This window comes from Ambystoma mexicanum, chromosome 4p (genome assembly GCF_040938575.1).
Source record: "Ambystoma mexicanum isolate Mex_15411 chromosome 4p, UKY_AmexF1_1, whole genome shotgun sequence".
In the NCBI taxonomy this organism is placed as follows: Eukaryota; Metazoa; Chordata; class Amphibia; order Caudata; family Ambystomatidae; genus Ambystoma; species Ambystoma mexicanum.
The window spans coordinates 491,480,641-491,503,363 of NC_090927.1; positions in this window are offsets into that span (position 1 = coordinate 491,480,641).

The following is a 22,723-nucleotide window of genomic DNA, read 5'->3' on the forward strand; positions in this document are numbered from 1 at the left end:
CTCTACAGATAGCCTAGGCTTTTTGAGAAAGGGGGTTATCCAGGTCTTTTTTAGTTCCTGGGGTACAGATCCCTCCATAAAAGAAGCATTAACAAATTTAAGCAAAATAGGTAAACAGGTGTTGAGGATAACAGCCGAGCAGGGATCACCTTTACACTTAGTGGTTTTTAGCTGTTCAACAATGGTAGAGAGTTCTGCAACCATTACGGCTGAGAAGGTAAATTGAGGAATGATAGGACATCTAGAGAAACCCCTGTTTGCTGCCTCTCCTGATATGTTAGGTTGACTCTCTTTTTTACGGGCAATATCTGCCTTGATCCCATTCAGTTTGCCCTGCACAGCTTCCTGAATGGAAGAACACCAAGCCGCATCTTTAACTAGCAGGCCCGAGTCATGAGTCTCCGGGGTTTCTTACTCATTAAGAATCTTAAAAAGCTCCTCCACATCTGCAAAGTGAGGAAGGGGCCAATCCCCTCAGGCCATGTTGCTCTTAGTGGTATTGTACATTTCTTAAATGTGTTAGGCACCATGGCCTGAGGGGGCTGGTCTTTTCCTCATTTTGAAGCTAAGCAGTGTCAGTCCTGGTTAATGCATGGATGGGAGACCTGCGTCACCAGTGATTTTTTTTTTTTGAGAACTCCCAATGTTTTTAGTAATGCCCTGTGCAATTACATTCTTTGCCGAGTATCACACACATTGGTGAAGCAGCGTGCTACAAGCCCCTTGTTTTATGTCCGGTCTCTTGGTGACTGTTATCACACGACCCCAACTCCTGCATTTAACCAGCACAGAAAAGGGTAAACAAGTATTGGCTGCAAAAATAACATATGCCCAAGTACTCTTGCCCCCATAGCGAAAATCAGAAGCTGGCACCCATGCATATACGCACAGTAAGTTGCCACATATTTTAAAGTGAAATATACAAACGTATTTCAATTAACCTTGTCCTTAGAAGAAAGTATTCAAGATAAAATAGCATTGGATGTTTCTGTCCACCCACATGTGTCCTTTACTGGTGCCCTGAAAAGCAACCACAATCAGGGGAACATAATTGCATCAGTGTCCTTGATTGCAAACTCTCTTGCCACATCGTGGGCAAATACTCATGACTTAATTGCCCTCTCATCATTTCCCCTACTCACCCCCATGACCGTCTTTCAAAAGTACTATGCTTTATAAATCTAACTTAAAAAGTACACATAGCGTAGTGTCACACAAATATACAAATTCGTATAGAACTATGTTAGGCAAAAGTGTACAATTGTGGCATTAGTCCCCCCATCCTGACTGTGAGACTACAAATACCAGAATACAATTCACCAAAAGGCAAAACAAATGTGGATGCCATGTGTTATGAGCTATTTAAAACGTTGAGAAATCACAATGTTTATAACTCACAGTAAGATTAAATTATTTGCCATGGAGCACACACTTTGGTTAAGCAGCGTTTTCCAAGCGATACACCCCTTTTCAGCACCACCATTTTGGCGCGGGCTGATTTGGCACGGGCTTCCGACGCAGCACCCATTTCGACATGCTCTTTTTGTCGCGAAATCCATTCTGGTGCCGTTATTTTGGCACAAGGGATGTTTGGATGTAACTGACTTTGCAGCCACGTCTAAATACCCTCATGCTAAATAAGATCACATAACTGAACTGCAACAAACTCGCCACCTCCCACTTGCGTTGCTTTTCTTTTAATTAAATTAAATTAGTTAAATAAAAACAAAACACACAGCCTTGAAGCATGGGTTGCTAGAGTTCGAGACTCAGCATTTAATCACTAGGCCGCAATTGCTTGCTTCTCGATGAGGCATACATTTCATACTAAGCCTATAATTTAATATGTTCAGTGATAAAAAGCTAGATATGAAAATCCAAACAATAACATCATTGTATCATAATGGTTAAGTGTGGTGTCTTGAAATCCTTAATGCCAGGGTTCTCTGATAACAGTGTTCAGTGTAAATGTGATATTTTTCATTTCATCTTTTCTGTTTCATAAAAATGTGGATGCTGTGTTTTATGAGATATTTAAAATTAAGAAAACACACACAACATTCAAGACGGTGGACTGTCTGCCAGCTATGCAGTAACTGGGATCCAGTCCCCTTATTTCATATTTCTCTAAGTGTTCTTCTAAGGGGTGGGGGTTATATTAGGCAACATGTCCTTAGTTGGCTGACTCTTTTCTCATTTTGAAGCTAAGCAGGGTTCGCCCAGTTACTGCAGGGATGGGAAACCCACTATTGCTGTAAAAATTCCTGTTTTTTATTTTTATTATTGACTGGGAGACTACAAATACCAGAATGCAAAACCTTCAAGGACTGACAGTAGCACGGTTTAAAAGAAGTGAATAATTCAGATGCCCAGTCGGTGTCACATCCATGCAGTATCCAGGACTGACTCTGCTTAGCTTCAAAGTGGGCCTGACCCTGCTTAGCTTCAAAGCAGGAAAAGGGCAGGCCATTCCTCTAAGTGGTCTTGTAGGTGTAGCTTATTCATCAGGCTACATCGCCTCAGGAGGCTGGCCCCTTCTTCACTTAGAAACTAAGCACAGTCTGTCTTGGTTACTGGATGAATGGGAGACCTGGCGGCAAATTGTGTTACTGGCCATGGTCGTTTTTTCACCCCCTACATCACTAACATTATAAAAATTGGATACTGAACATACCAGCGGTTATCTAAAATATAGGCTTCCCAGGACATCACTAAGTGCCCCCCTCATATGCAGTTTGCTTTCAGATAGCAGCTATAGCTGAGGTCACAGAAAGCTTTGTGTTGCAAACTAGGTCTCTGAACCCCCTCCAACTCCCAAATTCCCCTCAGTGCTTTCCAGCCACGCCCCCCCACATCTACCCTGATGGCATTTGTATGTTTTTTTCTCCTGCAAATCGCTTTTTATTGTATTTCATTTTCCCACAACTTTGACTACAGCCTCGAATATCTTGCATCGAGAAAAAAACAAGATGGCTGTCATTTAATTTCTGAAAACCATGATCCTGCAGTGCACCATGGGAGATATAACTATAATTTTCAGGGAAGGGGGCACCCCATTCTCCATCAAATTTTAAAATAATTACAGCACGGAATAACCCCAAACCACACATGGATCGCGAGTCAACGCACCCAAGTTTTCTGGACCTGGTCCAAATCAGTCCAGCGGTTTAGGCTGTGCGCTTTCAGAAAAAGGGACCTTTTTTGTCTAGGAGAAAATGAATGGAAAGTGGGTCGCACTTTTGGAGAAAAAAAAATAAATGTTGACGCTTAGTAACTTTTAAAAATTTTAACAAATCTTTTACAAAACTTTGCAATCTGGGGGGCCCGCAGACTTTTAATCACTTTTGGAATATCGGCCACATCCGTTACTCAAATCAAAAGTTATTAACAATAGAATTTTGAGGGGTTGCTATATGTGTCTGACTCACCTTAACTATCGCCGCCCTCTAATATATATATATATATTTTATGGGAAGATGTCACTCAAATACCAATATTAATTTATGGATTTATTAATGTATTTTAGTTAAGTTAATAAACACTTTTCACATTATAAACACCACTAAATATCACTATAACATGTACACGTAGAAAACATACTTTATAACATATACCAAATAAAAATCAAGTTTTTTCTTATGAGATACCCACAGTGTTATTAAGGCATCAGCTCAAAAACAGGCCCATCTCTTTCATCCATTTAACAAATCAAAATAGGCATCTCTGAAAAAAACCTTAAAAATACATTCAGTTTAACATTTCATTGATTCCCCTCAGATATTCCTTCATTAGACAATTTCAAAGAGACTTCCAACCAAATTCTATAAAGTGCCATGTGCAAAGATTTAGATGAGGTGTTTAAGCAGCGTATCTAAAAGTCATGATCCTTAATAGTGTCAAAATTGTGCACTTGCGAACCCAAATATTTAATGAATCATGGGCTCAACTTTGGGCATTCTGTCAAAATGTTCTTTGCTGACTCAACTTGCTCCCTATTACTAGAAATTTGACAGACTTTTTAATGCATAGGTAGCTTCAACACAGGACCAGGAATAGCCAAGACTTGCAGATGATTCAAGCGCAGCAGCAGTATGAAGCTTCACAATTGCTTCGATGGACACAAAGTAAGGTTGGCCTGTGGCTTCTTAAACGTGTAATTCATAGTGGTCACAAACCTATATGATTTTAGGCTAGAGAAGTGGTCAAAAGTACAACCCCAATCCCACATTTCTAGCTTCCTTGTGAAGCTTGTTTTAATAATATGTTAGCTCTCACTCGAATCAGGTTACCAGCACATGTAATGAAACACGTAGTTAATTTGCGTCACATAGGCCACCCTATCCCTTGCTTCCATCTCTTTCCAAATAGAATACAATAGTTGCTTGTTGTGTGAGGTTTTAGCCTTTATAAAAAGTAATAATTGTTTTAGAGTCACCAGAGATCTTAATGAAATCAACCCTAGTTCTAATCAAATGATTTACATGGGAATGCAAGACAGCATGCCCAGTACCCAGTAACTTTCTCCAACAAGACCTTTCTATTCTTTCCAACCATACCCTATTTCATGTTGTTAGGCCCCAATATAGCTTAGTGTTACGACACCATTGCTTATGGTTACACCGCAATATAGCTTAGTGTTCAGAAACTACATCTACAAGTGTTCTCTATTCAGGAAAACTAATCTTCCTCCCCACCCACCCTGCCCCAGAGACAGCTATTGAGAATGGACTACAGCTATTCTCTATCTAAAAGGATCCCTGAGATGATATTCTCTTATTCACATGTTACCAGAAGACTGAGGTAAGGCTAGTCTTGGGAATTAAAAGGTGGGTTCATATTTTAACAACTTCAATAGAAAGGCTATGTATTGACTACAATGGCCGGATATTCTACATACATTCATTACTCAATAGCTGAAAAAGACAGTGAGCAAATATGAACCTGCTTTCAACCTTAATTTTTCCAGATTTAAACCAATTTCTAAGTGAGGCTGAACCTTCTCAATGAAAGTTGGTAATACCCCATAAAAACATCTCACTCCCATTTCTGGACTTTGGGCAAAAAAGGTAGGATCACTCTTGAAAAGGCACATAAAGAGGGTATCCAGTGATAAAGTCGCCTGGGAAAATGTCACCAGGGTGCACCATTTCCCCAAATGTGCACTCCCATGAAAATCAAGCACTTTCTCCAAATATTCTAGGACTGGTGTTAGAATTGAAAATTGTACCCCTCCTAGATTATCTGGCGGAAGGCTTTTAGTTGTGCAGGGAAAAAAGTCACCTACCTGGTTACTTTTTCCCTGGGGACATTTTCACATAGAACCCTTAAACAGTACCTAGATGCCCATCAATGTTGCAGTATGCAATATATAGGTTTACTGTTTGTGAATAGCAAAGTATGATAGTTAATTGCCTGGAATAGGGTATTTTTAGAGGGTTGCTGCATCTCTCAGAAATGTTAGTATTCAGTTTACCATTTTTTATAAATCCACCAATCCTGAATATAGTATTTGACAGTCTACACAGTTGTAAATCTTACAATACCAGATATAATAATTATTCAAGAACCCTCTATGGTCATAATTGTCTTGGTATGGTGCTGATTCTTTTTAACAGGGCTTTATTGGGAATCGAGTATCATCGATAACATACTCGATAATGTAAAAAAAACAAATTGACATTCATTATTTGATAAAAATACATTTCTTCAAATAGCTTTTGAAACAAAACAATTGACTTTGTTTTCTTTTAAACCTTTGACAAGTATCGGCACGAGAGAAAAATATTTGCTATAACATATGATTTGCTGATTATCATTCACAAAGCACATATGTCTTGTGACACATTGCCCATTTCAGTGACATAGCTTTTAAGAAGGGCTCCCCTGAAATACTTTTTATTGTTATCTGAGATTTCATTCATTCTAGGAAAATGTGTCTGAATACTCTGGGATCACTAGATTTTTTTATTTTATTATTGTTTAAAGCATAGACGTAGTTCGAGAGCAACATGGCCCTGTACGAAGTGTGGGTAGCCGGCATGTGGGTGGGCAGCTGCTAACAATAGACCAGTGCTGTGAGTTGCGGACTGTGCATCCACTGGGATTAGTCCTTGGTCAGGTGTTATTGAATGAGAATTGTGGTGGCATTCCTAGCCAATACCAGAATCAAACTCCAGAAGGTTGGTGCGTGACAAGAGAAGGTTTGTTTGTGGATTCTCTCTTTGCGAAAGAGTTGTGATTGAAGCCGGTTGGCCATTTTGTTTTGCGGGGAGCATGTGCTACCAGACATGTGGAGGTTATCTGGCAGGTACGCTACTCGTGACTGCTTGGTAGATGATTCATGCATCCTTGAACAGTATCCTGGCCTGCCGAGGTAGTCAATGTAGTTAATGTACAATGCGGGTGATTCATTAAAATGTCTGCACACCCGTAAAAAGATGTGATGTGGTGTAGTGGATTGCTTTTAGGGAAGCCAAGTGAGCAGCTGGGAGCCCATAAGGAGGGCATTTCCCCATGTATGTGTGCACTCACAAGGGCATGTACTACTGCCCTGAAGTCCAGTGGCAGGATGAAGGGTTTGATTTTGTGGAGGGTGGAGATTTGGAGCCAGACCATTTGGCCCTGCCTTCTTGTCAGGTGTGTCTGGAAGAACAGGGTGCTGATGATAGTGAAGGCAAGGGCTGTTGCTGAATCTATGAGTTCTGGATCACACTTGGTGCTTATCATTTAGTCATTGTTGGACAATTTGTTGTTTAGCAGGTTGACCAATGAGGACACATTTTGTCTTAGAGGGGCAAAGTTTAAGGTAGGCAGCCACATTCATGACTGGATGATGGCTGGTTTATCAGTGAGATCACTGATGTCCTGTGGGCCTATTATTCTCATGTACAATATCATCCCCTTATTGTTGAATGGCTATACAGGGATCTTTTAGGAGTATGCCCAGAGGCTACATGTAAAGGTTAAAAATGGATCATGTGAGGATGGAGCCTTGAGAGACTTTTCAGGAGAATGGGAGTTGGTTAGAATGCATCATGTTCCTCTGGATGGCCTGGTGTCTACCGCTGTGGTAGGATGTAAACAAATTCAGGACAGTACCAGACAATCCCATCCTGACGGTGAGGAGGTAGGAGGATGCAGTGGTTGGCTGTGTCGCATGTAGTCAAGTGGTCAAGGAGAAGAGAAAGGCATAAATTGCCCTTACCCATGATTTAGAGGGCATCATACAACCCCTGGATGGTGGCAAACTCGATGCTACGCATGCAGCCTAAATGAGACCCATTTAGAAGGCAAAGCTATTTGATTCTGGTGATTCTGATGAGTAGTTGTGTAGCAACAAGATTCAAAGTTTGTAAGCGACTCGTAGTTGGCCAGGCCATTTGGGTCTAGAGAGTTCTTGTTTTTTAAAGAGCTCCAATGAGCGCAATCTTGTGGGTGTTCAGGAATGACAATTTCCTACAGAGGCATTAATGATGCTGAGGAAGGGGCACTCATGAGCAACCTACAATGCAGTCACATTTCACAGTACCTCTGTAGATCACCTTTAAATAGCCCGTTAGTAATGGATTCTTAGTTTTTCTGCCCCGCTTACCACATACTAAGCATTCTACGATGGTGGTTGACTTCGACAGTTGTATTGTTGTGGTCATCCCACAACTGGTTTGAAACTCAGAGCCTGTGGGAGTAACTCTGCTTTGGAGACGTGACACATCGTTTGATTGGTAGGCGTACCCGCTCAACAGTAACATTCATACAGCATGAGACAGCACACCAAACTGGTGTGCTGGAAAGTCATCCCAAAGACTAAGTGCATTTACTACTCAGCTGTATTAATAGATTACATCCCAGGATCTGAGAGGGAAATTGTGGAGCAGATGCAAGGACAAGAGCCACTAAGATGGTCGGGTATAGAGCGGATTGCCTGATCAAACTCAACCGCTTCAAACTGACTTCTCAGCTGGTCCATGATGGTGGATGAGCGCTGGCAGAGCGATTCGATGGTGCACTGAATGCAGTGGTGTCATCATGCATTGATACTACCTGGCATGCTGCTGCCCTCTGACCAATGATGACTAGCCACATAATAACACTTAACATGCTTGCTTTTATCAAAAATGGGCAGTATACAATGTCATGCCAGAGGCAGAATACGTAACCGGACTGGCGGCAGCAATGCAAATGTGATAACTGTTGTTACATGGTGAAACCTGGTTATGCTTTATGCCTCTGGTATATATATATATTTTTGTAATGGCCATTGTTATTAAAGTTTACATAACATCATGTTGGCTTTATCATCGATGCCCAGTAAAAAAATCATGACTCCCACATCCCCCAAATCAGAGGCCTGCTCACCAGGGTAAACTGACCTCTGATTTGGGAGTGCACGGGAAGGTGTGCCCCATAATCAGAGACCTTTTCATCAGCACAGTGAGTGCTGCTACAATGTCTCTTTTCACTTGCACAAAACACTCCCTAAACTCACTCTCAGGATGACACCACTGCATTCAGTGCACCATTACCCTCTCACACACCCACATCACTTAACCACTTAAGTTCACTTACCAATACTATCATCTGCTCCAGAAATAGCCTCCAATCCCTGCTTGCCCTTCCTTACTCCTGTTGCCACCTCCTGCGACTCTGACCTTACCCAAACAACCCACAACTTCCAGTTTACTGTTTCCCTCTTTATGTTCCCCCTTCTCATGCCACTGGATGACTTGCCGGACCAATCTTGCCTGTCCTCCGCACCTGGGAGGGATGACAAGCCGCAAAGATGTTAAATAGTCGGATAAGTCCCACCTCTTGTTTCCTCGTGGGTCAGCCGCAGAATAGTGATGGCAGACTACTTTGTCCAAGGTCATGTTAGGGGCCTTGGTCTGGGTCCCCCTATGGTAACTGAAGTTTGTGTGGGGGTCTGCACCTCTCTGTTTAGACCTTGGAGGTCTAGGGTGCATGCTGCTGCAGAAGAGTATTTGCTGCCAATGCTGGTGAGTGTTGCGTGATGTGCAATGCATAGCCCCTCTCGCTCCATTGGCTGGCTGGCAGTCTTGGGCATAATAAGACGACCAGCATAAGATGCTGGAGAGTTGTTCTTACTCTGCCGGTTCATTGTCTGATTGTGGACACTATGTGGTGCTGAATGGTTGTTCTCACTCTGCCGGTAATTGAACAGGTCTGGTGAGTTGCCTCTAAAACACAGAAATACCCTGGTGAGAATCTTGCTTAGGTTGCATGTTGTGAGACAATGGGGTACTGCACATAAACACCTAGCACAAAGGGTGCAGGGGTAGGAATTGGGTCCCTTCCAACTGCCACAATCCCCTTCTGGGGTAGAACTGGACATCTTCCTGGTATGCCTCCCACCACAGACTGAGGGACAAGACCAGAGTAATGACATGTCATACTCAGGACAAGACAGGCATGAGTAATTGAGGGCCAAATCTGTATATGATGGTGTTTCAGCAGTTGTACACCACAAAACAAATGTTGTGATGCGCAGGTGCACTTTTGGGCCATTTTTCTTACAGTAGTGTAAGTAGACTGGGGATGAATTGAATTGAATTGAACCCCGTCTGATTTCACTTTGCTTCACTCAAATCTTAACCAAAGCTTTGCATGTTAGCAATGCAAGAACGTTCCCTAACAACTGCATATTTACAGGGCATCATATTTTGGTTTTGCCCAAAGTTCCGATCGTTTCAGGTAAGGAAATGACAGTTCTTTACCAATCCATGCATGCACCTAAGGCCACAATCTGCTTCGCTAATTGTTTTGGGTGCTGCAAAGCCTTGCAAATGCATATAGTGCCATGCTCCCCTTCGTCTGATTGCTTTGGGTCAGTGAAAGGAAAAGATTTGCTTAGCTGTGCTTGTGCATGACATCACACTTCACTTCACCAATTGCCTAGGGTGAAATTGAGGCTTTGCAAAATAATGCATGATTATTACTGTTACTGCACTGGTCACCTGGCTATCCTCTGATCTCGGACCGAGGTCTCCTCCCCCTCCAGCTGAACACCTGCACTGCCTCCCTGACAACCCGTGCACTTGCGGACTGTTTCTGTATCCCTACAGTCACCTTAACTCCTAACACTTGATGTCTGCACTCACCCCTGCACTTGCCACTAGTTGGCACACTTTTTACCTATTGTTTTATTTATTCTATTTATATTTCTTTTACTGTTGATCCTATGTACTACACTGCCCCCTCCCTTTGCCCCTCGCACTTTCTCTTTCCAACCTTCCCTGCCCTTGCGCGTTCTCAATGTCACCTGGCCCAGTAAGATCATTGTCTCTGTCTGTTCTCTGTTACCCCTCCCTTGCCTCGTTGCACCTTGAAACACTTGTGTATAGGGACGTTAAAAATGTCATAGCATATCATATCATATCATATCATATCATATATCATATCATATTATATCATATCATATCATATCATATCACTACATTATGCTTCATTTTGGATGAAGTAAATTGTCAAGGGAAGTTATTGGTGAATTTGTAGCGCTGCCTATATAATTGAACCTTAACTCTGCTCACACATGATGCAATTGCAAGTAGAGAGGAGCCAGGAGACACCTGCAACTTACCTGGAGCAGGAGAAACAGCAGTAGGAGCACCACCAGCAGCATCACCAGCACACCATTTCCCCAGAATTACTAGGAGGAGCAGTCCCTGCATAGAAATGACAACCAGATCTTTCCCCATTTTTCCAGCATCCACTGGATCATCACGAGGAGCCACCAGACCACTGCCGAAAGATACCACACAAGCTGCATCTTGACCTCACCTGCAGCTACCAAACCGAACCAGAGACCTCCAAACCTGTATCATCAGTCAATGAATGATGAATGAGCACCATAAGCCTCCAGAACAGCAGTAACCAGACCAGCAGCCACAGGCCCAGACAATCAGCATGGAATCAACATTGACAGTCACCAGACCAGCAACTGCTTCAGACTTCCTAAGATAGCTGCCATGAAGTCTGCTGCTAGACATCTGCAAGCAAGGAGTGTGGCAAGTTTATCTGGAGAGAGATCACCAGCAACAAATGTTTGCTCTGAATATCACCAAGTCCCTCCTGTGTCTACATCATCACCACAGTATCACTGAGCAATCAGCTTGACTACCAAAATCAGCAGTTTACTTTTATTTCTTTTATTTTTTACATTTTATTTCCCCAAGTATCCAGTAGCATTGGCCTGGGACTGTGAGTCCTTCCTCATTAACACAGTGAAATCATTCCAGTTGTGTGGGTTGCTGCTGGGATGTGATAATGCAGTGTTTGGGAGCATGTTGGATTTAATCAAATTGTACAGGTTGATGCAGCAAACAGTGCAGTGCACAACTACAAGATGTTAGGTGAAGGATATCGGTAAAAAGATGTAAAGTATTGGAATTACACTATAGACCAGCTGCAACGGCAGTGATGGGTATGAATGGAGAAGATGGACAGGAGTAATGTGGAGTAGATGGTCAGGACTTACATACGTAAATTGAATGTTTGTTCTGACTATCTCATGTTTTCTCTCTCTCTTTCTCTCTCTCTCTCTCTCTCTCTCTCTCAGAATCCCACTGACTCACTACACTGACACCCTCTATCCATGTCTTTTTTTTGTCCTGGCAAAGTAAACATGCAGGGAGAGGTGATGGTGAAAGAGAAAGGAGCATTGCTGAGGCTACATCAGAATAGCCTGTTGGTGTGTCCTTGAAGATAGCAGACTCACAATAGATTAGTAGTCTCTCAGTCTCACACTACATTTGACTCACTTTCTCCCAGGTCTAATCCAACTGGCTGACTGTGCTTTTACTTTTCTCTGACAGAGTCAACTGGGGGGAGAAGTGATGATGGCAGGATGTAAGGTGGTGCTGGGTTCCTATCAGAAGGTCCTAATTATGGGACCCCAAAAATGTCAGACATAGAAAAGATAAATGCCCTCTCATTTTCTAACACTCTCTTTCTCTCACTCACTGTAACTCACATTCTCCTGCAACCCAACCCATCTGATCGCATGACTTTGTATTCCCCCATGCCAGAGTCAAATGGGATGAAGAGATGGTGATGGCAGGGCAATGGGCCATAATGGACCCTACAAGAAGACCTTGTTGATGGGACTAGGAGTATGGCAGTTGCAGAAAAGGGAACACTTTTCTAATTCTGTCTCTTTCTTACTCACTCTCTGCCACGTCCAAACACACCTGTCCAACTGTCTTTTTCTTCCTCCTGGCAGAGTTAACTTGGAGGATGGTGGAGATGGCTGGGTAAGGGTAGTGCTGTTGGCTGGCCAGAAGACCATGTTTTTGCAACTTGGATTATGTCAGACTCCTAAAACGTACATGTTCTCTCATTTTGTATTACTCTCACTCTTTATTCACTCCTAAACACTCTCTTCTATCACAACCTGATGAACTTATTTTTGGAAGAGTTGACTGAAAGGTGGCAGACAAACAAAGGATAAGCATGCTCTTTCCTTCCTCGTGCAATGGAGTGTCCTTGCTGATACCCACCATTCTACACTTTGTCAGACAAATGGTGCTGAGAAATGGAGCCGAAAAATGTATACAAAACATGTCTTTCAATGGTTTCTATGGCCTTGCCAGTACCAAGGATATTGTAGGAAGATGTGACATACATTTTGTAAAAATGCTGTGAAGAGGACACAGGTGATAGGCCAGAAGTTGGGGTTTGGAGCACCTTGTGACTGGGCCTGGGGGCTGCTGCTCGCTATGGTATTCTGAGCTCAGAGGTGGTATGGACAATTTCTTTGGCCTCCATCCCATCCCTTAATTCATATATCAGGCATCCCTTAGACCCATGCACCTTCCACATAATTTATAATCAGTGATGGTCAAACAAAGAAGATAGATTTGTGGAACATGATTTGGCTGCCTGTGACCCTGTTGTTGGCACTCTGCAAGCTACATGGGACTTTGCTAGAGAGATTTGCCAACATAGCTTCTTGTAGAGGGAACAATGAGATTGAGCCATACAAGGACTGGGGCGTGTGCAGACCATTCCCTAGGGCAAGTGGCCAGACTGGTGGCTGTTTGTACAGCTGCAACATTTCAATTTAGAGCAATCCTGGAGTTCAGTGCCAATGAGGAATTGGCTTTGTGGGTTCAAGCTGGTGGACAGTGCTTATATCACCGGAGTGCATGGAAAACCAAGATGGTAGTGAGACCTTAGCCAGAGCCCACATGTGACAATCCGCATAAATGTTTAATGCGAAATTTTGAAAATGAATATGAGAATAGAAAATGTAGACGCAGATTGGGCATTTTTGAAATTCTCACAGTAATATACTTCAAGTAATTCTTCACTTTAATATAGAATGAGATATCTACGAATAGCTTCACCAAAGCATATGGTATCAGTCAAGTCTTTCCCCACATATGTGTCTCTTATTGTGAATTAGCACGGAACTAAAGTGCACACACAATTGTGCTTAACTACCATTATAATTACCGTTACATTGCCAATCTGAATAGTAACTACTTTGAACACATTCGTAGTTTCCAACGTAATGGGAGTGCTTCTGGGTTTCCCCCCTTCACTGCTACACGCACTATGGTATCCCAGCCCAAAACATGGCACCCGACATTCCAGCTATGGGCTGGGAGCCATAGAAACTAGAGTAGGACAAGCGTTTCCACGCCAACGCTTGTATAAACGATTCAGTGCGGTCAGGGACCGTAGCAGACGCATGGAGATTCAGTGCTAACTTTACAGGTAAGCCCTTGGAGTTAAGACTGCCCGATTGGGCGGGCTTATCAGTGAAGGTCTACACATACCGTGGACCCTCGTGTCCAGGCCCCACTGGGACTCAAATCATAATTGCATGTATATTTAATACGTGAACCAGGCGTGTGTTTTGAATAGAAATGTATGCGCATGCGAGTTTATTAATCATTTGGGGGCAAACCACTGATTTAATCACTGAAACGTATGAATAGACTTCTACATCCTGCAATCAAAACATGCAGAATATTAAGAGCAATCTCAAAATAAGGATGAGAAGGTATTCGAGTATTGATATATATATGTTTTACGACATACTAATGTTATAATCAATTAAAAACAAAATAAAACTCCACACAGTGGACCACAACATTTCGTATGCACCCAATTGATTGTGCTACAAAAAGGGATACACCAAGACGCTCCCAAAATCTAACATGAGATTTTAGGCAGTTTCCAACCAGCCTGACTAAACAAGAAATACAGTAATGTAGAAACGCCATTGACCCATGATTCTTATAAATCCATTCCCCAGGGGGATTGAACCTGTGAATTATTGGCTCCTCGTATTGGAACATTTAACATGGAATTTAGGTAAGGCCCTGTATGGGCAGGAATGTTGGACAACAAGCAAACATATCTTATTGTGATAAAACCTAGGAATTTGGAATTGCAAAATTGACTTCATGCTCTATTTATATTCTTTTTTCCTTTTTTTCACAACCCCTAAAACCTCCACCCCGTTCACCCCTGCTCAATGTCTGTGATTTTTTAAACAATACCATTGATGTGATTTTATATTATTTTATTTTTTTGTGACTCACAAATGATTTGTGTTTTCCATCGATCTTGGTGTTAATCAACCACTTTTATTTTGATTAATTCAGTTTGTATTAGCCCTGATTTGAGAAGGACACAGATGTCTTGAAACACGTGTTATCCTAAAGGGCACTGTTTGTTAATTTTTCTCATTGAACAAGATTCTATAAATTCAAAAAGGTTCACTTATCAAGTGTGGCGCAGTTTTTGAAGTGTGTGGCGAGTTACTTCACTGTTTGTCTGAGAGGTGGGGGTCATTGCCTCTTTTTTGCTCCATGCATCTGCGACGCAATTCTGAACGGAAATAGATACTAGGCGCATGGTTAAAATAGAGTTGGTACCAACAAAACCCCTAAAACCTTGTCCAAGATGGTAGTGAGCACAAGAAAAAACTCATGAGTAAATTGTAGTTCTCAAAGGTTAATACCAAACACACTGCACACTCCTGTTAAGCCAGCAGATGCAGCATATCTCCTTCTTTTAATCCCAATTAAAATCATGGCTAGTGTATTAAATGTGGGCTGAACAAGGAGGTTGTGCAGAAGGTATGGTATAATTGTAAAGCATATAAAACAGAGTGGACAAGAGGGTAAATGAGATGGAATGAGAAAGAGGGGGAGAGAGAGAGAGAGAGAGAGAGAGAGAGAGAGAGAGAGAGAGAAAGAGAGAGAGAAAGAAAAGATTTACTGGGGAGACATCATTGAGAGTGAAATGGAAAGTCATGAGTGTGGATAGTGGGAGAGTGACGCATATTAGGGGCCATTGGAGGGAGGAGAAAGCCAAAACAAAGATGGAAGGAGAGAGGAGTTCTATAAGAACTGAGACAGGAGACAGCCCCTAAACTGGTGGAGAGGTTCTGGAGTAGGGGCCATGATTGAGCAGGAACGTAGAGTGGAGTGGTATAGTAGGGGGTGGATCCAAAACGTGCCCAAACTTTGTTCTCTTTAGAGCAAACAGGAGGGGAAATATTGAAAAATCCTGAGCAATATTCAATTCCTCACACATATTGGACTACATAAGGGTACCAGTGTTCATAGCTGATAGATCAGTGCAGAAGGACACATTTGTGGCCCTGTTGACCTCTTTACCAGAAAAGAATGACAGAGAACAAAGTGAGATACAGAATCAACAAAGTGTGTGGCACTGTAATCCCAGAGATTACTGAGTGACACTTTTTCTTGCTCAGGTGAGGAGGTACACAATGCAGACAGAGAGGGAATAAGTGCTATCTTTCTGCATAAAATGAATACAAGACACGTTTGAATTTGTTATCAGGCCATTGGTTTTCAGACTCCAACCCTCTCATTTTTGGACCACCAACCTCAACTGCTTCTTATTAAAAATCAAGAAACTGAAGAAATCAAATCTTGATGCTGAATGGTCTGTTTATAAGGTGTATTTCAATACCATGCGTTAATTCAAAGTTATTCTTTCAATACTAAAGAGGCACAAATATTCACACACAGTATTGGTGACCACTGCAAGCCATCATCACCATCACTGGTATCATTATGGGTTTGGCGCAATTAGGGGTGAGTTGAAAGTGTAGGTTTATGGTATCAAGTTGTGATTAACTTTCAACAAGTGAGCCTAATTACATTTGAAGTGGACAAACGTGTCCTCTTGTCTTTGACTCCCAGGCAGCAGTTAAAACATGTTTCAATAAATTAGAACAAAAGTAAATGTTTCTACCTATAGTAAATGAGTCTATAAAGGTTGGAAATGCCAACATTAAGTTTTAACCTACTGTAAAGCCCCAAACATAATATAACAACATATGACGAACATTACTTAAAATCGGTTGTAGGTCAAATGGTCGAATCTAAATGGTCGACAGGACAAATGGTCGACACCAAAAGGTCGAGAGGTCAAATGATCAAATTTTTTTTTTTTGTTTTTTCACATTTTTCTTTTTTTTTGGGGGGGTCCCCTCAACCCCCTTTTTTTTGCTAAAAATGCCTTTTTTTCCCTAAACGAAAACCTAAAAAAATATATATGACTAAAAAAAAAATTCAACCATTTGTCTGTCGACCATTTGTCTGTCGACCATTTGACTAGACACCCTAAAAATCAACATGCATTGAGTTCACTTGTAATGGGTAACAAACTCACATTGTTTTTTAAATGTTGTTTTTTCTGCTCACCGATAATTATAGGTCCAAAAAAAGGTATAAAACATTCTGACATCAGGCCTTTGAGCATGGAGCCCTCAGGTCCTATCTGAAAAAGCCCTGCTCACGGGACCTGAAGAGGACCTGAAGAGCTTCATCCTTATGCCTTCAACTGAATATCTTGTCCACAGCTGAATATATTGGGGCTTGGAATGGTATTCCAGTGGAGGAGATTACTTGTCGTCTATGCTCCAAATATATAGAGCACAGTCACCATTTATTAGCTGCATGCCCGGCTTTAAAACTTGCTTATTGGAGGGTCTACAATGTAACTGTGAACTCTGAGGTCCCTATTGAGTCAGAGCAATTCTGGAGCTCCTTGGTTGGCGTTGTGTAAAGACTGGAGGGGGGTATCTGTACTCCTGACCTCTATGTGGCAGAGTAGAAGCACAGAGAACCCCAGCCAAGGTTCTCTATAGGGTAGCAATGGACGAGAAACCAAGCCCTCCACAAAGGGATGTCTACACACTGGGTTATGTGCTAACACAGTTCTTTATATATAAATAAGGTTCAAGATATATACATCAATTAATAACACACTTTGGACACATTTGACATTTGTGATGTCATCTTTGATGTCCTGGGTGTTAGTCTTAGCAGTGCAGGGTGGTGGCGTGAGTTATGGTTGCTTAGCTTACCATAAATGGCGAATTTCAGGCTTTTTTCGGTTTTACTTGGAACCATAACATCCGTTTAACAAAGTTTTTTCTTTGAAATTCCTAGGTTTTTATTTGCCCAACTTAACCATAACGTCCCTTTAACAAAGTCTATTCATTGAATTTCATAGGTTTTTATTAGTGCAACTTAACCATAACGTCCCTTTAACAAAGTTTTTTTAATGAATTTCATAGGTTTTTATTAGTGCAACTTAACCATAACATCCCTTTAACAAAGTTTTTTCATTGAATTGCATATGTTTTTACCAGTGCATGCTATTTTCCTACAACTTACTAATATCATACTTACCCAATATAGCAATATTTGTGTCTAATTTCCAAAGTTTCACCTTAAAACTCGAATAATGTTTAACACTTCTATACACTTCTTGCAACTATTTCAATTAGTTTTACATCCGTAGATGTCTACAAACATCTGACTTCATAACGGACCTTCTGGACAGTGCCACATGACCATACGCTGGAGCACGGCATGATGACGTGTCTGAGAACCCATCCGCACTTCAGGATAAGATCTCTGCTTGGCGGACAGTTCGAAACTGCATTTTCTACTGATCTAGGAACTTCCAACTTCAAAATTTCCCTTGCACAGCTCCAACACCTATTCCTTCTCAGTATCCAGTAACAAGCTAGTACACAGTACATACTTTGAGCAAAACTGTTATTTATCTTAAAATGGCATCAGCTAATGCATCCCTCCTTCCCAAGAGCCCCCTAACTTAGAAATAACACACACACAACATTTTCCCTTGTCCACCTACCCCTCCATATTAGTGTTTGGTTGCTCTTCCCTCATTCCCCCCCCCTTCTTTCGTTGTCAGCTCTCCTGCCAAAAAAATACATCCAAAAACAACAAACGACATATTCCTTTAGAAATCACCTTTCACAGTTAAAAAATAGAACTAAAAAAAAAATGTATAGACTCCATCTACTTTATATTTCTCAGTAAAGTACATAGACTAAATAAGATTTTCCAACATTTCCATTTGCATTTTGTGCTATGCTAATGGGAATATTGTGGCATTCATCCTCTGTTCCAGGAACTGGAACGGTGGATACCGATCAGCAGCCCTTGTTATCAGCCCAAGCAAAGCAAGGGTGGATAACAAGGTCTCTGGACCATTATCCCCCCATTCCAGCCCCTGAAATGGTGGATGAAGGCCATTAGCACCCTAGGTTCCCAAAGCGGGAACCCGGGGTGCTAAAGAATAGGATTTTTCTTCCAACACCGGGACGCCTGCAGCGTCCAGATGTAGGAAGGAAATCCTTTTCGAGAATGGCCACCATGGAAAGGGAAGGTGAGGGTTCCATGCAGGGCCCCTCTTCGCTTTCCATAGCAGCCTGCAGAAGGCAAAAAGAGAACCCTATGACCATATTACCATGAGCACATTTTTCTTCCCTTTCAAATCTATCCTAATTTCGAATAACTTTACCACAAAGCCAGACCCAGGTGGACATGGCCACGTTAATCCTATGTTTTGTCCCTTGTGGCCAGATTGTCTGGATCATGATCTTATTCCATGACCTGGACCATCTGACCACTGCCCATGGCCACAGGCTACCCCTCAGTCACTAAAGGTATACCGCTATTTTTCATAGCTAGATTATGACACTTGTCAAATAATAAAACACTGGCACATTTGCAAAACCATGCTTGTAGGTCCTTGCCAATGCTCCTTACGCAAGTTTGCTGGAAGTCCACCCATGTTTTATTTTTTCAAAAGTGTCAAATGTATGCACTTGAGGATTCGTCAAATGGCACCTCATTTATAAGCCTTTACGTTATTTTGGGACCCCCCTCTAATTTTGTCCCCTCATGACAGAATCCCTCCAAACTTTGCATACTCACTCGGAATCAGTTTAGGAATATACATGCATAATTGCATGCATTTCCATTAAGTGGCGCCAAAGTTATAAGCCATCCAAGAACTGCATTTCACCAACCCTTTAATGCAGAGGTGTTCGCAAACCTTTCAGGACTGTTCGTGAACATCCGAACTGTTCGCAGACTTTCGCGGTAAAAAACACCAATTATTTTGCTTCTTGCAACCATCAACCCTCACCCTCCCAGAGATTATTTGATAAGTTTGACAAGTGCAGTGTTGTGTTTTTTAATATGTTTTTACCGGGATGCCCGCGGTCACCGGCTGATGTCCCAAGATGGGGTGCGTTTCCAAAAATCTGACGCACCTCACGCTTCACACGAACCAATCAGCGAACACGTTGGGTGTCCGCGGACATGACGCAAGTCAATTAGCCAATCGGTATCCTGTCCGCGGAGCGAACAGGGAAGTGTGTCCGCGGAGCGAACATAGATATCACTAATTATTTTGCTTTATGTTTTGGTCATTTAAAAAAAAGAACTACTGGATGGATTTACACCAAATTACCAAAAGCACGCTTTCGAGACCAAGCCGCCGCTGCTGCCACTAATTTGGTGAAAATCCGTCCAGCGGTTTGGGCATTACTCGTGAGCTAAGTTTTTTTCCCATTATGTCTATGGGAAAAAAAGAAATTTTGGGACCCCCCTATAACATTGCCCCCCCTGGATCAAACCTCACCAAACTTGGCAGAAAAATTCAGAGTGGGCCAAATACTTTTTCTGCAAAGTTTGGTGAGGATTCATCCAGGGGAGTGGAGTTATAAGCTGCCCAGAAAGTGCTCTTCCTATGGAAACAGCAATTTAACCATAACTACACAGCCACTGCCGTGGCCGTGTAATATATATATATATATATATATATATATATATATATATATATACATATATATATATATATATATATATATATATATATATATATATATATATATATCAGTGAAAAAAACTTTGTTAAAGGGACGTTATGGTTAAGTTGTCATATGATGTGACTGTACTCTAAGAGAATTACTGTAAGAACCTACTAGAAGGATACGTCTACAAATAAAATATAATTCTTAGTTTCTGACTGTTACTGAAGAAAACCATGTGGCCTAGATATGTCAGCAAAAGAAAAAATAGTGAGCCAGACATGTGATGTCATCAGTGATGTCATCAATGACATTTGTGATGTCATCTTTGATGTCCTGGGTGTTAGTCTTAGCAGTGCACGGTGGCGGCGCGAGTTATGGTTGCTTAGCTTACCATAACTGCCGAATTTCAAGGGTTTTTCGGTTTTACTTGGAACCATAACGTCCCTTAAACAAAGTTTTTTCACAGAATTTCATAGGTTTTTAGTAGCGCAACTTAACCATAACGTCCCTTTAACAAAGCTTATTTCACTGAATTTCATAGGTTTTTAGTAGCGCAACTTAACCATAACGTCCCTTTAACAAAGTTATTTCACTGAATTTCATAGTTGTTTAGTAGCACAACTTAACAATAATGACTTTGACTTTATATACATGTCATATGGAACTGACTAGATCTCTTCTTATGAACTTGATGTCCGCGAACTTATTTAATGTTCATAACATAGGAACATTTAACAAATTCACAAAAGCAGCACACATACAAAGTATATGTAGTAATACTTAAAAAATGTTACCCATATATGTAACACACTAACCATTCATGTAAATACAATATGTTTTAAAATGGAATATACCAAAAGAAGATAAAGTGGCTTCCACCATAATTACCTCACAGACGCTCCACAACCAACAGCAAGACCAGACGTATACACTACTGATTACATATCTCACCAGACATAGTAAGTGCACTTCTTTTTACTCATATATTTATAAACTTTCTATATTAGAAAAAAAAAAACATATTACTTCTTTGTTTTCTCACGGAAATGTGTAGTACTCTGGACTGGCTAGAGGACCATTTCCCACGAGACGAAATGTTAGAAGATAGTCCACCTAATGGTACACACTTTACTGTATAAACCAATTGATAAATATAATTTTGTATACATTCAACATATACATTCTTTTTTTACAGACCCTACAAAAATTGCAACTACCAAAGAAAAAGAAGTGGTGGATAACACTCTTGAACACATTACCCACAAAATGGACCAACTTATGGCAAATTTTATGGATTTAAAGAACTTTGTGGAAGATCACCTAAAACCACCTACAACATACCATTGTCCCACCTGTACTTGTCCCCCCTCACCATATCCCATTCATTTATCCCCAAACTCTCTCCATGGACCACAACGTTTTGATGAGATTTGCATCCCTTCTTCACCTGATCCCACTAATATTGAAAACCCTAATTCTCCTGTTTTTGTTTCCGTTTCTGCCCCACCTTCTCAGTCATAAATTGTTTATATATGTTAAATAAAGTTACTTTTCTTATATTGTGTTGTAATTACTTTCAGTTCCTTGTAATAAAACCAATTTAGGTGTCCACGGACATCGCGGTTATTCGGAAATGTTCGTAAAGAAACGAAAATGTAACTGTCCTGAGGACACTACATCTGTCCGTAATGTTCTCATGCAAGTTCAAAATGTTCTAAGAACACTCGTAGTGTCCTGAAATGTTCGTAAAGAAACAAAAATTAAAGTGTTCTAAAGAACACTATATCTGTCCGTAATGTTTGCTATCAACTTAAAACTGTCCGAAGAACACAATTGGTGTCCTGAAATGTTCGTAAATAAATGAAAATGATGTGTCCTGAACAACAGTACAACTGTTCGTAGTGTTCGCTACCCAATTGAAAGTGTTCTAAGAACACAATTGGTGTCCTGAAATGTTTGCACATAAACTAAATTACACGTGTCCTGAAGAACACTATATCTGTCCTTACTGTTCGCTACCAAGTTTAAACTGTTCTAAGAACACACGCGGTGTCCTGAAATGTTTGTTTCACGTGTGACACACTTTTAATTACTTCAGAACGCGAACAGTGTCCGTAGGACATCAATGCGCATGCGCTAACCAATCTCCGTGCACTTGGTGTCCTGCGGACAGGCGCTTCCTTCACAGACTAGTTCGCAAACAGATCATATGACCGCGCCCACGCTCATCGTGTGTCCTGAAATGCGGACACTGTTCGTGTCCCCGAACAATTTAAAAGTACATTTTCAATCCATAATATTTTTCAATAAAATCTCACCATGCCACAAGTCCCACATAGCAATCTTGAGTTTCTATATACCTTTTGAAACTTTCCGATCCTTTTTTTGTGTTCGATCTGTCCGCGCACAGTGCGCATGTCCGCGGACCGCGCACAAGCACCCCTATAAAAGACCACGCCCAAGAGCTTATTCCCATTGTGTTTCTGGCTATTCTTCAGAACACAGTGATTTTTGCTGCCACCTGCAGACTACACCATCATCGACATGGCATCCTTGGCTGCTGAACTGCCACTTGGTGCT